The sequence below is a fragment of the Eriocheir sinensis genome, unplaced genomic scaffold, assembly GCF_024679095.1.
Source record: "Eriocheir sinensis breed Jianghai 21 unplaced genomic scaffold, ASM2467909v1 Scaffold1119, whole genome shotgun sequence".
Classification (NCBI taxonomy): Eukaryota; Metazoa; Arthropoda; class Malacostraca; order Decapoda; family Varunidae; genus Eriocheir; species Eriocheir sinensis.
Window position 1 is genome coordinate 24,022 of NW_026110429.1, and position 15,439 is coordinate 39,460.

At 42.9% G+C, this 15,439-nt stretch overlaps 1 long non-coding RNA gene across 1 annotated transcript; it reads right to left on the reverse strand.

Moving 5' to 3' along the window:
- Nucleotides 1-1,146: 1,146 nt before the first annotated feature.
- On the reverse strand, nucleotides 1,147-8,394 carry LOC126989269 (uncharacterized). Its single transcript, XR_007743143.1, has 3 exons — nucleotides 8,275-8,394; nucleotides 5,260-5,360; nucleotides 1,147-1,226 (listed from the first exon to the last, which is right to left on the reverse strand). It is a non-coding gene; the product is annotated as an uncharacterized LOC126989269 (long non-coding RNA).
- Between the last annotated feature and the right edge of the window lie 7,045 nt (nucleotides 8,395-15,439).

Consider the following 15,439-nt stretch of genomic DNA (forward strand, 5'->3'; position numbering starts at 1 on the left):
CAGACACCTTAAGTTGGACAGACATTCCAAACTGCATATATCAAAAGTTCACCTGCTTGGCAGCAGGGCAAAATAAACTGAACCTTTACCTTGCTACATCATCATCCTTCTCTCTCAGCCCATCATACCTTTACCATGAGATCCAGACCATCAGGCTGTAGTAGTCAAGTGGAGGGCTTTACTTTGTCACCACCAACTTGTGGCACTGGCCAGCCAGCCAAGCAGTTTCAGTAGCAATATTGGACCCCATCTTGACCAGGCAGTCTTGCAGGGCGGACTGGCATGACGGGTCCTGAAGTGAGGGTTTGGGGTCACTCATGCCTTGGAAAATAAAGAATTAAAATGTCTTTAGGTCAATATTGTTATACATAATGGATATCCTCATTACAACTGTTTCCCAAGGCCACAGAGAAAATTATCCAGGATTTCTAAGTGGGTGATTTTCCTTTCAAGGTGCAGGAGTCAGGTCAAACTATCTCCAGCATCGCCAAAACACTCCGTGGAAACCCAAAGCAAACTTATAATGAGAGTTTCAGCTTCTACTATGAGACTGTTTCTCAAGGCCACAGTGAAGATTAACAGGGCTTTCATGGGTGATTTTTCCCATTCAAGGCAGAGGGCGTGTTAAAACTATTACCAGCATCCCGTAAACACCCCATGGACACCCCAACAAGTACTAATGAGAGGCTTTTCAAATAGGTGAACTGAGTACCCAGACATTTAGTACAGACCTTTGTCCCTGTGATAAAAATAATTTGTTGGGGAGTAAAATTTAACATAAAATTCAAATCCTTGCAAACCACTAAATAAATGAGTATATCAAATGTAGGGATATATATATATACACCTTTATGCCTTTGTGTGAGGGGCAGTACACACACACACACACACACACAACTTAGGGAATCTTATGTAAGCCCTGTTTCACTCCAACCTCAGACACCCCCAGCAAGCTTCTGAGCATATATCTTCCCCAAGCCCTGTTTCACTCCCCCAGCTCCCTCTCTAAGCCCTGTTTCACTGTACCTCAGATACTCCCAAGCCCTGTTTCACTCCCCAAAGCCCTCCCTTGTTTCAGTCACTTCCAGTAGCGTCATCTACCTACTTGGTGCCTCCGAGCAGGTGTTCATGGTGACGACAGGCACTCACACACTCAATGAAGAACACCATTGTGAGTTCTGGTCCCCTGTTCCTGCTTGTCCATCTCCTGAGAGCCCTGCACCATCCTGAAGGGGCAAAGGTGGTAACTGACTGATGGTGAGAAATTATTAGGGTATAAGTAATGGTGAAGTTGAGGGCCAGATTCTTAAACATTTTGACGTCCAGACACACACACACACAATGACAAGGCTTTCATAGGAGTTGTGATTATTTCATGGTAGTTTCTTAGCCCGTAGCAGCGACGGGCCAAATGTGTGGCTTTTACCGTGTGTAGCAGCAATGTAACAATTCTTTTGCCATAATATAAAACCTCCCAAAATTAGATGATGCATAAACTGATCACAAATGCGTTGATATATATTATGAAATGGTCGCAGGGAGTGATGATTTTTTCTCATTTTTTCTCGCCTGAGGGACCATTACATCAAACATGATCCCTGCTGCTACCACCGGGTTAAGATCCACGCAGCAGAGCTTTTCCACTTCATATCAGAATGGTGAGTCTGCATGTGTGTGTGTGTGTGTGTGTGTGTGTGTGTGTGTGTAAAGAATTCATGTTCGTCGAAAAGCATAGCACTCCAGCAATTATTTCTTTTTTAGGACAACTTGACTAATATTATCCTTTGGTACCCTGAACTTTGGCCTAAGGAAAATAATTGAAGCAAGAATTCACCCTCACCATGGTCCCTCATCCAGTGTGTTGTACTCCCTGCCCTCAAGTTTGCCCAGCGCCCATGACACTCCCCATGGCCGCTAGGTCCACAAAGTCCAGCATCTGTGTGGCAAGTCCAATTAGTATAATTGTGATTTATACACCGAGAGAGCACATCACCTTACCCTAGTGTTGTTTCCATAAGTATTATATGTTTCTTAACTAACTCCAGCCACATATTTAAAACTAACACAGCCATATATTTAAACTAACACAGCCATATTTAAACTAACACAGCCATATATTTAAACTAACTCCAGCCATATATTCTTTGAAGCCTAGCCATATATATTATAACTAACTCCTGACCAGCGACTCCCCAGGTTCCCACACACACATTTGTGACTATTTTTTCAGTTGTTTGGATCACTCCACTCTTTGCTATTAGTTTCCTGGAGCTTTGAAGGAGTCCTGGCCGTGTCAGCCGTGAGCCATTGAGGCCGTGACATCCAAACCAGTAACCGGACACACTGTTGGCGCCCCAAAGAACACGCCTTACTATATGCTACCATCTCGACACACCATTAAGCTAGTTGTCACACACAGCCTAAGTGTCTTGTGGCAGTAATGTTAGGTAAGGTTACTGTAGTGTGTGTTAGGTTAGCTGAGTTAATATTGTTCCTTCAGCCTAAGTGTCTTGTGGCTTCTGAAACCAAGGATATAAGTAGCAGACTGGGGTCCCTGGAAGCAAAAGTGATTAATATGGAGGAAACAATTACAAGCCATAAACCAACAACAAAAGTCTGTGACCAGGAAGTTAATAGTGTGAGGGACAAGACAGAACCAGGGTTAAGTGACTCATTCCTTAGAGAAGTGAGACATGAGGATAGAGAAAACAACATTGTCATATATGGTGTACCTGAGTCTGTATCTACAGTGAATAGTGAAAAGATTGACCATGACCGGAGATATGTAAAAGATATGATGCAGGCGTGTGGCGTGGAAGTGTTAGTAAACACGGTTCCCCGTGTGTTCAGATTGGGAACATCTAGTGCCAAACCTCGGCCTCTTCTTGTGAAACAAACAGACACTGAAGCTAAGAAAACTTTATTAAAACCTCAAAAACTTGGGTGCCAGCCCTTTGTATAAATCAGTGAGGGTTACCCATGACCTTACTAAGAGAGAGAGATCACGAGGCAGCCTTATGGAATGAGGCAAAAACCTGTACACTGCAGGAAAGGGAAACATATAGTGGTTGGGCCACCATGGCACAGACGGATTGTGAAAGTAAGGGGATACCAAAATCCAGCGGAGACCGAGAACTCAGCCTCCTCAAACACGGCCTAAATAAACTACCAAAGGACAATAGTACACTAAGTTCAGTAGACATTAAGGATGTTCTCATTATGTTTAGTAACGTCGATATTTTAGTTTAGATAAGAGGCTTGAATTAAAATGCAGACTGGGAAAATGGAGAGAACACCTCAGGTAATAGCCCTCCAAGAAGTTAAACCAAAACACTACAGGTATGACAGAACTACTGCTGAATACTCTCTGGAAGGATATGATATCATTGAACAAAATTTACACAATGAAATAGGGAGGGGCTTAATTATATATATCAAGAAGGGCATGAAATATAATACAGTTGAATTGAAGGTCAATTATAATGAATACTGTGGCATTGAAATGGTATGCTGTGGTGCAAAATTATTGATTATGTCTGTCTATAGAAGTCCAAACAGTGACATGGACAATAACAATAGTTTGCTCCAGCTGATGAAGGAAGTAAGTGATAGCAGCGTGCAATATAAAGTATTAATAGGGACTTTAATCTTCCTCAAGTCAAATGGAACAACTACACCACAGAAACTGGAGCAACAGAATTTAGCACACAGTTTGTTGAAAAGGTACGTGATTGTTTTTTCACCCAACATGTTGAGGACGTAACACGGATAAGAGGAGGCAACACAGGCAATACACTTGATTTGATATTCAGCAATGATGACTCAATAGTAGATGATATTGTGTTAGATACACCGCTTGGAAAAAGTGACCATGCTTGCATTACTTTTGCTGTAGCCACACACGAACTAGAGGACAGAAGTAAGAGACAAGTGTACATGTACGAGAAGGCAGACTATCAACTTATGAAAAATCGTCTCAATATAGATTGGGAAGAGTTTTTGTCACAGGAAATAACCGTCGATTACAAATGGAAGAAATTTATTAACAAATTGCAGGAGGTTGTGGAAGAGTGTGTACCTAAGAAACATATTGGTGATATAGAAAGATGAGGAAAAGAACAAACGAGTCATTGCCAATGAGTGACAAGCTGTGGTCAAAAATAAAGAGAAAACAACGGTTATGGGAAATGCTAAAGAAAAAAAGACAGGAAAACAACACAACTATGGCAGTGGATATTGAGAAGGAGTACAGAAGAATAAACAATCAGGTTAGACACCAAACAAGAAATGCTGTGAAACTCAAAGAAAGAGAAATAGCGAAGAATATTAAAGAGAACCCCAAAATCTTCTGGAAATATGTGATGTCCAAGACAAGAACCAAATCACGGATTGGAGACTTATATAAGGATGAGGAGAAAATTGAAAAAGCAACAAGTGATAAAGAAAAGGCAGATATATTATCTGAACAGTTTGCTGGGGTTTTATTAATGAACCTGATGGAAACTTACCAGTAGCTGACATCAAAGAGGCCCCAAGATTTGAAAATGTGGAAATAACACAGGATAAAATAAGGAAGGTAATAGAAATTAAGGATGAAAATATAAAGGAATTGAAGGAGAAACCTTAATACAGAAACAAGTCACACACACACACACACACACACACATTAATATTGGCCACACACACACACACACAATGACAAGGCTTTCATAGGAGTTGTGATTATTTCCAAGGGTAGTTTCTTAGCCCGGTAGCAGCGACGGGCCAAATGTGTGGCTTTACCGTGTGTAGCAGCGACAGGCCAAATTTTTGCCATAATATAAACCCACAAAATTAGATGATGCATAAACTGATCACAAATGCGTTGATATATATTATGAAATGGTTTGTGTGAGTGATGATTTTTTTCTCGCTTGGAGGGATCATTAACAAACATGATCCCGGCTGCTACCACCGGGTTAAGATCCACACAGCAGAGCTTTTCCCACTGGGCTATCAGAATGGTGAGTCTGCATGTCTGTCTGTGTGTGTGTGTGTGTGTGTGTGTGTGTGTGTGTGTGTGTGTGTGTGTGTGTGTGTGTGTGTGTGTGTGTGTATGCTAATTCATGTTCATCAGTAAGAGCATGGCACTTCAGCAATTTTTTTTCTTTTTTTAGGACAAATTTTGACTAATATTATCCTTTTTGGTAGCCTGAACTTTTGGCCTAAGGAAAAGAAAATAACTGAACAGAGAATTGAAGCAAGCACTCCACCCCTTACCATGGTCCCCCTCATCCAGTGTGCTGTACTCCTCGCCCTCGGCCTTGCCCAGCGCCCACGGACACCTCCCCATGGCCGCCAGGGTCCACAAAGTCCAGCATCTGTGTGGCAAAGTCCAATTAGTATATCTGTGGGAGATTTAGCACCGGAGAGTAAATCACCTTACCCTAGTGTTGGGTTTGCTAAGTATTATAAGGTTTCTTAACTAACTCCAGCCATATATTTAAACTAACACAGCCATATATTTTCAACCCTAGTCATATATGTATATTTTAACTAACCCAGCCATATATTCTTTTAAGCTCTGCTATATATTATAACTAACTCCTGACCAGCGACTCCCCAGGTTCCCACACACATTTGTGGCTATTTTTTCAGTTGTTTGGATCACTCCACTCTTTGCTACTAGTTTCCTGGAGCTTTGAAGGAGTCCTGGCCGTGTCAGCCGTGAGCCATTGAGGCCGTGACATCCAAACCAGTAACCGGACACACTGTTGGCACCCCAAAGAACACGCCTTACTATATGCTACCATCTCGACACACCATTAAGCTAGTTGTCACACACAGCCTAAATGTCTTGTGGCAGTAATGTTAGGTAAGGTTACTGTAGTGTGCGTTAGGTTACATTAAGTTGAGTTAATATTGTTCCTTCAGCCTCAGTGTCTTGTGGCAGTAATGTTAGGTAAGGTTACTGTAGTGTGCGTTAGGTTACATTAAGTTGAGTTAATATTGTTCCTTCAGCCTAAGTGTCTTGTGGCAGTAATGTTAGGTAAGGTTACTGTAGTGTGCGTTAGGTTAGTTGAGTTAATACTGTTCCTTCAGCCTAAGTGTCTTGTGGCAGTAATGTTAGGTAAGGTTACTGTAGTGTGCGTTAGGTTAGTTGAGTTAATATTGTTCCTTCAGCCTAAGTGTCTTGTGGCAGTAATGTTAGGTAAGGTTACTGTGGTGTGCGTTAGGTTAGTTGAGTTAATATTGTTCCTTCAGCCTAAGTGTCTTGTGGCAGTAATGTTAGGTAAGGTTACTGTGGTGTGCGTTAGGTTAGTTGAGTTAATATTGTTCCTTCAGCCTAAGTGTCTTGTGGCAGTAATGTTAGGTAAGGTTACTGTGGTGTGCGTTAGGTTAGTTGAGTTAATATTGTTCCTTCAGCCTAAGTGTCTTGTGGCAGTAATGTTAGGTAAGGTTACTGTAGTCCAGGTTAGGAGGTTATGTAACGTTCGGTTGGAGTATGTAGTTTAAATACGCTCCCCCACCCAAAACGCTCGATTGCATGGCCGTCTCTTCGACCGACCTATGGGACAGATACGAGGATGGCGACCCGTGCACTGAAGCATTTCTAAGAGCTTGAGCAACAATAGTTGGGCTTGGACCTAACCCAACGTCCGCGGCAATGAATGATTCGTAACTGAGACTAGAAGAGGCAGCATGCAGGAGCGGCATGTTTTTAGCACTTTCAGATTTTTTACCTGTGCACTGTTTATTATTACCAATAGAGTATACATACCTCTTATGGAAGCTTTTAGTACGTATATATTCAATTCCCTTTTTGAGCCATTATATGACCTTTAATTTTGTTTGTATTGATAATATTTGTCACTCAACATACGTATAATATCAAAGCAATAAAATGAAATCAATTTTTTCTCATTTTATGGGGCAAATAAAAAAAAAATACAAAAAAAATGCAACCTACCATGACCCCTTTCTCTAACAAAGGACATCACTGTATACGGGTTAAAGGATGCAGATGTTTTTTATTAACATTTTTAGAATTTTAATAGGTTTTCTTGGTGAGTAGCAGAACCTCTCCTTTCAAGTGGCGAAACAACTAGCACGCGAAATCACGACGCGAAATCACGGAGGTGCGAACACCCACAGGTGGCGAACCGGAGAGTGTCAAAACCTCTGCAACCCGAGTGTCCCTATCTTTTCTAATATATCTTTGTTGGGTGCAGTAAACCACGGGAGTTAACACAGGTTCACCTCACTGCTGAACCAAACTATTTTTTTCTGAGGGTTTGGTGTGTCTTGAAACGGCCACAGTCACCTCTAACACTTGCCTGCTGCATCTTGACAGGCTTGGGATGACCACCATGCAGGCACCCCCAAGAAAGCCTACCACCGCTAGAGACCACAACATAAAAATTAAATAAATAAATAAATGAATCTAATGGGGCCTCACCTACAGGGAGGTTTACACCCTTGCCTCTTCTTAGGGTCAATACAATACAGGGGAATACACACAAAACTCCTCCCTGGCATGGGGCACACCAGGGAGGAAAAGTATAGAATAACACCCAGAGAGCCAACACCCCAGCATGTGTCCCGCTCTCCACACACACACACACACACACACACACACACACACACACACACCAGCCCTGCGTGCTGCTGGGTGTCCCTCTGAACGCCCCTGTGCCTCACCCCACCTCAGGACACACACACACACACACACACACACACACACACACACACACACACACGTCACCGTTGCCATCACTCTGCCCACAGCCCCTGCCTTGACCCCTGCCAGAGTGTCCTCCCCTGAACGCCTGCCTCCTCACCTCAGGACACACACACACACACACCCTTGGGTCGCCTCTCTGGCAGGCTTGTCACGACACCGCCACCCGAGGCTGTCAACCTTATTTTCCACAACAATCACCTCCTCCACGCCTTCATTGACATAGGTAACCTTCAAGAGAGCAATCAAGACACTCTAGTAGCCGACACAGCCAGCTCCATCCATCACAAATTATATTTTTTCATATTATTCCAAGTTTAACGCCTTATTTCACCGTCCAGACGATTCCTAAACCCTGAACAAGACGTCACCTCCTTTGCTTCCCTCCCTGGCACTGTAGATTAGGAAATAATAATAATGATAAAATAACTATTTTTATCGCCATCACGCGCCCTGCCCGCCGCCACCCTGTCATGTTTTCTGCTATTTATCACTTGTCTCGCCTTGATTAACTCTCCTCGCCCGCCCTAATCCCTGATAACACGACTACCTACCTTGCTTCCATCCATGGCCGTCTGTGTCGTCCTGGATTACAAGAAAATTGGCCGACACGCGGAACGCCGTCCACCTCGGATCAGCTGACCGGGAGGAAGGAGGAGGAGGAGGAGGAGGCGATGCAAGGCGGCCACATTTTCACCGTCATATGCCTAGTGTACACCTAAAAACTACCCCCTCAACCCCATTTATAAAATTTACTTGTTTTTCTCGTTATATTTGTTAATTGTTGATGGTTCGTTGTAATAGTTATGGGCCAGAAAATGGAAGATAGATGGTGGTGAGGATGAAGACTTGGCACCTCTGCAAGGGAGCACATGTATAATTGTTTTTTTCCTGGCATATCTGTTTGGCGTGTTTTCTTGTGTTTCAGGCTGTGGATAACTCTACCAAAGTCAGGAGGAAAGAAAATCAGGGAAGAGAACAGAAAAATACGACGAAGAGAAGAAAAGATGAAAAAAACATGAGAGTCTTGCTTTCCAGCTTTCCCTCCCTCCCCAACTTTCCCTCCCTCCTCCCCTTTCTTTTCCTCCCAATCCCTCCTCGTTCTTGCCCCACGATGAAGAGGAGGAAGGTTAATTTCCCCGTACGTAGCTTATATCCTGAAATTAAATCAAATGCAGCTCTGTTCATAACAAGTTGTAGTTTCTTCAGCAGATATTTAGGAAGGCCATAATAAAGGGAGTTACAATAATCCAGCTTACTAGTTGCATGATTATATATAAGCATCTTCATAGTCTTATCATCCAGGTATTTCTTGACAAATGCAATATTTCTGAGATGGTAGCCTGCCGTTCTCACCACCTGACTGATCTGTTCTTTGAATGATAGAGTGCAGTCAAGTATCACACCTAGATCTTTGACTGACTTTTTTACAGTCATAGTGCTATCTTTTAACCGAAGAGTGGAAATATCTAGCTTCCTGAGATCCTTGTTCTTCCCGACAATCAAGCATTCAGTTTTATCCTCATTCAGCTTCAGTTGCTTAGAATTCATCCAGTTCCCAACATCTTCCATAATTCTGCTCAGCTTATCTTCAGTGTTTTCCACATCACTCAGCGACAAATAGAACTGTGTATCATCAGCATACAGTTTAAAGTCAACCTCATGCCTTCTTAGGAAATGTGAAAGACCAATACTATGAACACAGAATAAAATTGGACCCAGTACACTTCCCTGGGGGACTCCTCTTTGCAAAAGTTTATGAGTGGAGAACGATTTACCTATTTGCACACAGTCAGTTCTGTTCTCAAGGTAACTCCTCAGATAATCCAGCGCGCCACCCTCAATTCCAATATTCTTGCAATCCTGAAGCAATAGACTGTGCTCCACCGTGTCAGATGCAGCACTCAAGTCTAACAAAATCAGAACACCACACTTCCCCTCTTCCATAAGCACAAGCAAGTTGTTTACCACCAAACAGAGAGTAGTTTCAGTTGGGTAAAGCCTCTTGTAGGCAGATTCATTATCCGGTAAAACCTGCACCACTAGCAAATGCTCCATTAGCTAATTTAAGATCACATTTTCAAGTATCTTAGATAGAAACGTCAAGTTGGATACTGGTCTAAAGGAACTTAAACACTGTGGGTCCAGTTTACTTTTAACGATAGGTTTCACGATCGCCGCTTTCTCACTCTCAGGAAAAGTCTTGCTTTCGATACTAGTGTTAACCATCACAGTCATAATATTTAAGAAATCACTAAAGTTTTCACTCTTAATGATGTCACTTATCGGCAAGGAATCGTCATCACAGTACGTCAGTTTCACCTGTGTATGATAGTTTTCACCACAGCCACATCCACTTGTTGAAAACTCGTTAACTTTATTTCAGGGACTGGAGTTTCCACAGCGGATCCATGGTAACCGCGGTCGCCTCTAAAGTTCATGATAACTCTCTCAATTTTCTGGTCAAAAAAGACTAAAAAACTTATTTGCCAGCACTTCATCCGAGAAACCATCCGGAAGCTTGTTAACCTTTCTGTTTCCAGTTAAACTGTCAAGCACCTTATATAATTTATTGATGCTAGGCCCTGCCTCCACAACCTTATTCCGATAGTATTCTCTTTTCCGTTTTATCACAAGCCGGTTTTCTTTGTTTTGTAGTGACCCATTAACGCACACCATTTTCTTTCTCGCTCTCTCCATCTTCCGTTTCTTCAGTCTACCCTTAAGTCATCACGTTCTCTTTCTTTTCTCTCACTCTCAACACACACTATTCTATTTCATCTATTACACATATCCATCACACATCAATCTCTTTTGTTACGAGTCACTACATATAAATAAATGTACATAATCATTATAAATATTATAAGCAACATCATGTTCAAGCATCATCATCAAAGAGCCAATATTGTAAGTACTACTGGATATCACCATTGTAAATATTCATTCACAACATTTAAATACATGTATACTCTATACAATAAATGTCTTCCTCAATGGAGTCACCACTGGTTATTAGTTGTGTCTTTTAACCTACAAGGCGGCCTTAGCGGACCCAAACGGCGTTGTACCAGCTACAACGTATGCTGCTTCGAAAACACACAAACATAAATGTTTGGTTTTCGCTGTAGCGGCCTAGGCTGCCGCTACAGTTTCTCGCCTCCTGGTATGCTGTTCTTGCCTCATCTGTTTTTTGCCTACGCCACAGTCTTTCTTTTTTCTTCTTCTCACTTTTTGCCCACAGCATTTCCGCATTAAACCAAGGTGCATGATCTCTCAACACTATCTCCTTTTCAATCAGAGGACAGAGGCTATACTCATCTTTAGCTAAACCATTATATAGCTTAACCAGGCAGGTAGCACAATTTCCATGTAACACCGAGCCATGTTCACAGATTTCACGACAATTAATAGTAATTTCCTGTATTACAGAGTTAATCAATATTTCTGGTTGAAAATTCTTCCGCAATCTGAACGTAATCTTTTTCTCTGCACTGCTTCCCTCACGTATGAAATTTCAAAGGTTACCAATTTATGCACCGGGGATATACAACATATTTCATCAACCCCCCCCCCCCCCCCCTTGCACTAGATCACCGTCTATATCGCTGAAAACCAAGTCTAGCACATGACCCCCTAAAGAAGTCATCTCAATGAAGGCCATGGCAGAAGAATTTTCAGGATCATCAGTCCATAGATTAAAGTCACCACAGATGAACACATTTGCACTCACCATATCCACAGACTCCAAAAATGTGCGAAATTCATCAATAAAGACCGCTCTTGTATCCGGAGGTCGATACACCACAATAAAGGTGCATTTCCTTCTATCAATTTCACAGATGACTTGCACTAATTCAAAGGTATCCCTCCTTTCTGATGCTTTTCTCCGAATCTTCTTAAAAGAATTCGAAAGAAAGATCCCAACACCACCACCCCTTCTTGTCTCCCTCGGAACATGTAGAGAGGTACGAGTTACTGGCGTCATCTCTCGAATCTTGGCGACGTCGTAGTCATTTAGCCATGTCTCAGTTACCGCTAAAATGTCTTGATCCTTTTCTTTGATGAAATCACGGATATCTAGAGTTTTATTTCCCACAGACGGAACATTTAGCAGACCACATTTAATCTTTGTATCAGACGAACTAGTAGCCATGATCGGTTATGTTACGAATTCTCTCAATTTCAGTCTAAAAAACTACACAACACTGGTTATTCGCCGAGTGATTAACTTCAGACTTCTTGTACCTCACACAATTTATACATTTCCCTTCAGTCCCGGGGCAGTTTTTGGCTTTATGCTCTCCTGCACATTTATAACATACTGGGTTCTCACCATTGGCCTTGGCAGTGCATTTGGACTCAATATGGCCATATCTCTGACAATTATAACATATTATTGCATGGTATCTGTCTCCCACAGTATACACCCCCCATTCAAGTTTTGTTCTATCATGGTGCTTGTAGATTAGCTCTCTAACCATTGGATCACATTTCAGGATATAATGTGCTGTGCCACCGGCAGCAGGCTTACTAAAAACTTTCTCAATTTTCTCTTCAACTTGTGGAATGGAGCGTAGGAACTCATTTCTTTTAAGCAGTGTCTCAATTATCTTATCCCCAGTCTCCTCCTTGTGCACATTACGATCTTTGGCCTCAGTTTTCCCACACTTTTAGTCCTGACTTTCTCCACAGATTGCAATTTTTGGGCTGCCTCATTCCTCATATCCTCATCATCAAAGTTCATTATAATATTACCTCCAATCGTAAATCTTGAATCAGTAATCTGAATGCCATGTAATGCTTCAGAAACTTCACTTTTCAACTCTGTAGCCTTTTTATCTTGTTCCGAGGCCTTGACAACAAGTAAATTCTTCTTAACTTTCCTCTTACGTTTGGTGACCTCAGCCCAAGTTGCATCTGCTGACTCCACATGTTCAGCCCGCTGCAAAACGTCCGCCACATCCTGCGCCACCTCCCCCAGCTCCTCCTTCACGCTGACCGCTTGTGACTCAACTTCTTGTTTCACTTCTGATATTTCCTTAGATAATTCCAGCTAGAATTCCATTTTCCATTTTTTCCACAATTTTGGTAGCCAGTGATGCTTTATGAAGGCATGGGTTGCAAATCCAATTTACTTTATATATATTTTCCGACTTAATTCCAGACAGATGAGCACACTTCACATGACACCACTTAGGGCACAGACAGCACCCTATCCACTTATCGCCTGTGGGATCCGCAAAAACGTAACAGAACTCCACCGAGTTCTTGGCTCGGCCAGCCATGTCGATTCAGCGTTTTCGCGAGCAAGGCGCAGCACCTCCGACCCGCGCGGCGACTCACTACTCACTCTGCCATAATTGTTTTAGCATCCTTATTCTTTACCCGCTATGTTGGACTGAGTAAGTGACCTTTGACCTGATGAACTAAAGTCTGTGTCCACTTCTGCCAGCCATCGCTCGTCAGCACCCCTGACCAGTCCTCCGGGACCCAAGCCACTCCGGGGACAGAGTGGCCTCAACGCCTAGCCTCGCAGCCTCAATGATTAGGTATGTTTGTGCGGCTTACTCGCATCGGGTTTGGCCTGAAAACTATGAGACTCCTAACTTGTGTGCTGAACTAAATCATCGACTATTCGACTAAGTTCTTATAAAGTGCAAAAAGCAGCCTAGATTCCGATAAGTAGCAATATTATTAGATTTACTAGCGGCTTCTCTTGTTACCGCCGATAAAAGACTATTGAACTCTTAATTAACTTCCATAATAAATCAAACTATCGCCTAGTCGACCAAAGCGCTTATAGAACGTAGCAAACCTAAACTCCGAAAAGTAGGATTGATAGATTTTAGCGATTAGCACTTCCTTTCACCTACGATAAAACAACAAGCGATTGGACTCTTAACATCTAATATTAACCAAACCTTCATTTATTCGAGTAACACAGCGTAGCAGACCTTATAAATTCCCCAAAACAGTACTATTAGGAGATCCTAGTGATTACCAGCGCCCCGCCAATTTTTTCCACCAAATCGATAAAATACTGACGGTGACCGCGAGCCTTTAGTAGCCATCGACCTTAATCCCCCCAGAGCCTTGACACCTGCGTGACACTCTGCTGGTCTCAGCGTGTAACCTTTCAGCTTACTCTGTTAACCGTTCCTCCCGGGCTCCCTCCCTGACCACGCCCTGCTTCTGTATTCCGTCCCATCCCTCCGGCGTGGTCTCGGGGGCCCAGCGCGCGGAACTGCTTCTTGCATTAGCCACACCGCTGCTGCGAGGGGCGGCGCGAGGCGGAACTGTCCTGCTGCTCGTCCGTGTATTGAGGCCTCGCGGAAATGACGATTTTTACATCATCTTCCTGTTTTGAATTCCCCTTTTCTCTCCTTTTCCTGTATGTCGTTCATCTGTTGTCATATTCTTTCCAACCCTTTTCCGATTTTTCATTGTGTTTTTTGTTTTGTTTCCTTGCTTCCGTTTTTTTCATAATTTGTAACCAATCGACTACTTATCTTCATAGTTTCTCTTTCGGTTCAATGTGGAGGCGTTCTCTGGTCTTGTTTCCCTAATGCCTGAGGGCGAAAGCAAGATCGAGAGAAGTGAGCTGCATTGTATTCATATGATATTAATGTCGAGTTTAAGGTTAGATCCTCTTCACCAGTTGTGATGTAACTTGAGCCTCCCATCGCCTGAGAACGAAGCTCTATATATCTATGGCTTGAATCGAGCCGTAACTCTACGACTCATATATTTTTCCATTAAGAAGGAAGCTGAAAGTAGAGGTTCAATCCTAGCCGCAGTTAGCCGGTTCAGTGATGTTTCCTGAGTCTTCCATCACCTGAGAACCATGACCTTTATATTCCTGGATAGAGTCGAACCAAGTCTCTCCCTTACTTTTTTGACGAAGAGGAAGGAAAGCGTAAAGGTTCAATCATAGTTACCCTTGGCTGGTTCACTGATGTTTCCTGAGTTTTCCATCACTTGAAATGTACGTTTTTTTTTATATTTCTAGCTTGAATCGCACCAAATCTCTATGACCTTTTTTTTCTGAGTAAGAGGGATAGAAAGTAAAGGTTTAATGATATTTTCTCCAGGCTGGTGAGGTGATGTTGCCACTTGAGCATTCCATCACCTGATACCCAGGCCTTGAACCGAACCATTTCTCCATCAACCATCTTTTGTATGAGGAGACATAAGGAGTAAAGACTCGATCTGAGTTACTCTCGCCCGGTGGAGAGATGTTACTACTTGAGCCTTCCAACACCTGAGGTCCATATCTTTTCTTCGCCCGGTGGAGTGATGTTACTACTTGAGCCTTCCAACACCTGAGGTCCATATCTTTTCTTCGCCCGGTGGAGTGATGTTACTACTTGAGCCTCCCAACACCTGAGGTCCACATCTTTTCTTCGCCCGGTGGAGTGATGTTACTACTTAAGCCTCCCAACACCTGAGGTCCACATCTTTTCCTCGCCCGCTGGAGTGATGTTACTACTTGAGCCTCCCAACGCCTGAGGTCCACATATTTTCTTCGCCCGGTGGAGTGATGTTACTACTTGAGCCTCACAACACCTGAGGTCCACATCTTTTCTTCGCCCGGTGGAGTGATGTTACTACTTGAGCCTCCCAACGCCTGAGGTCCACATCTTTTCTTCGCCCGGTGGAGTGATGTTACTACTTGTGCCTCCCAACACCTGAGGTCCACATCTTTTCTTCGCACGG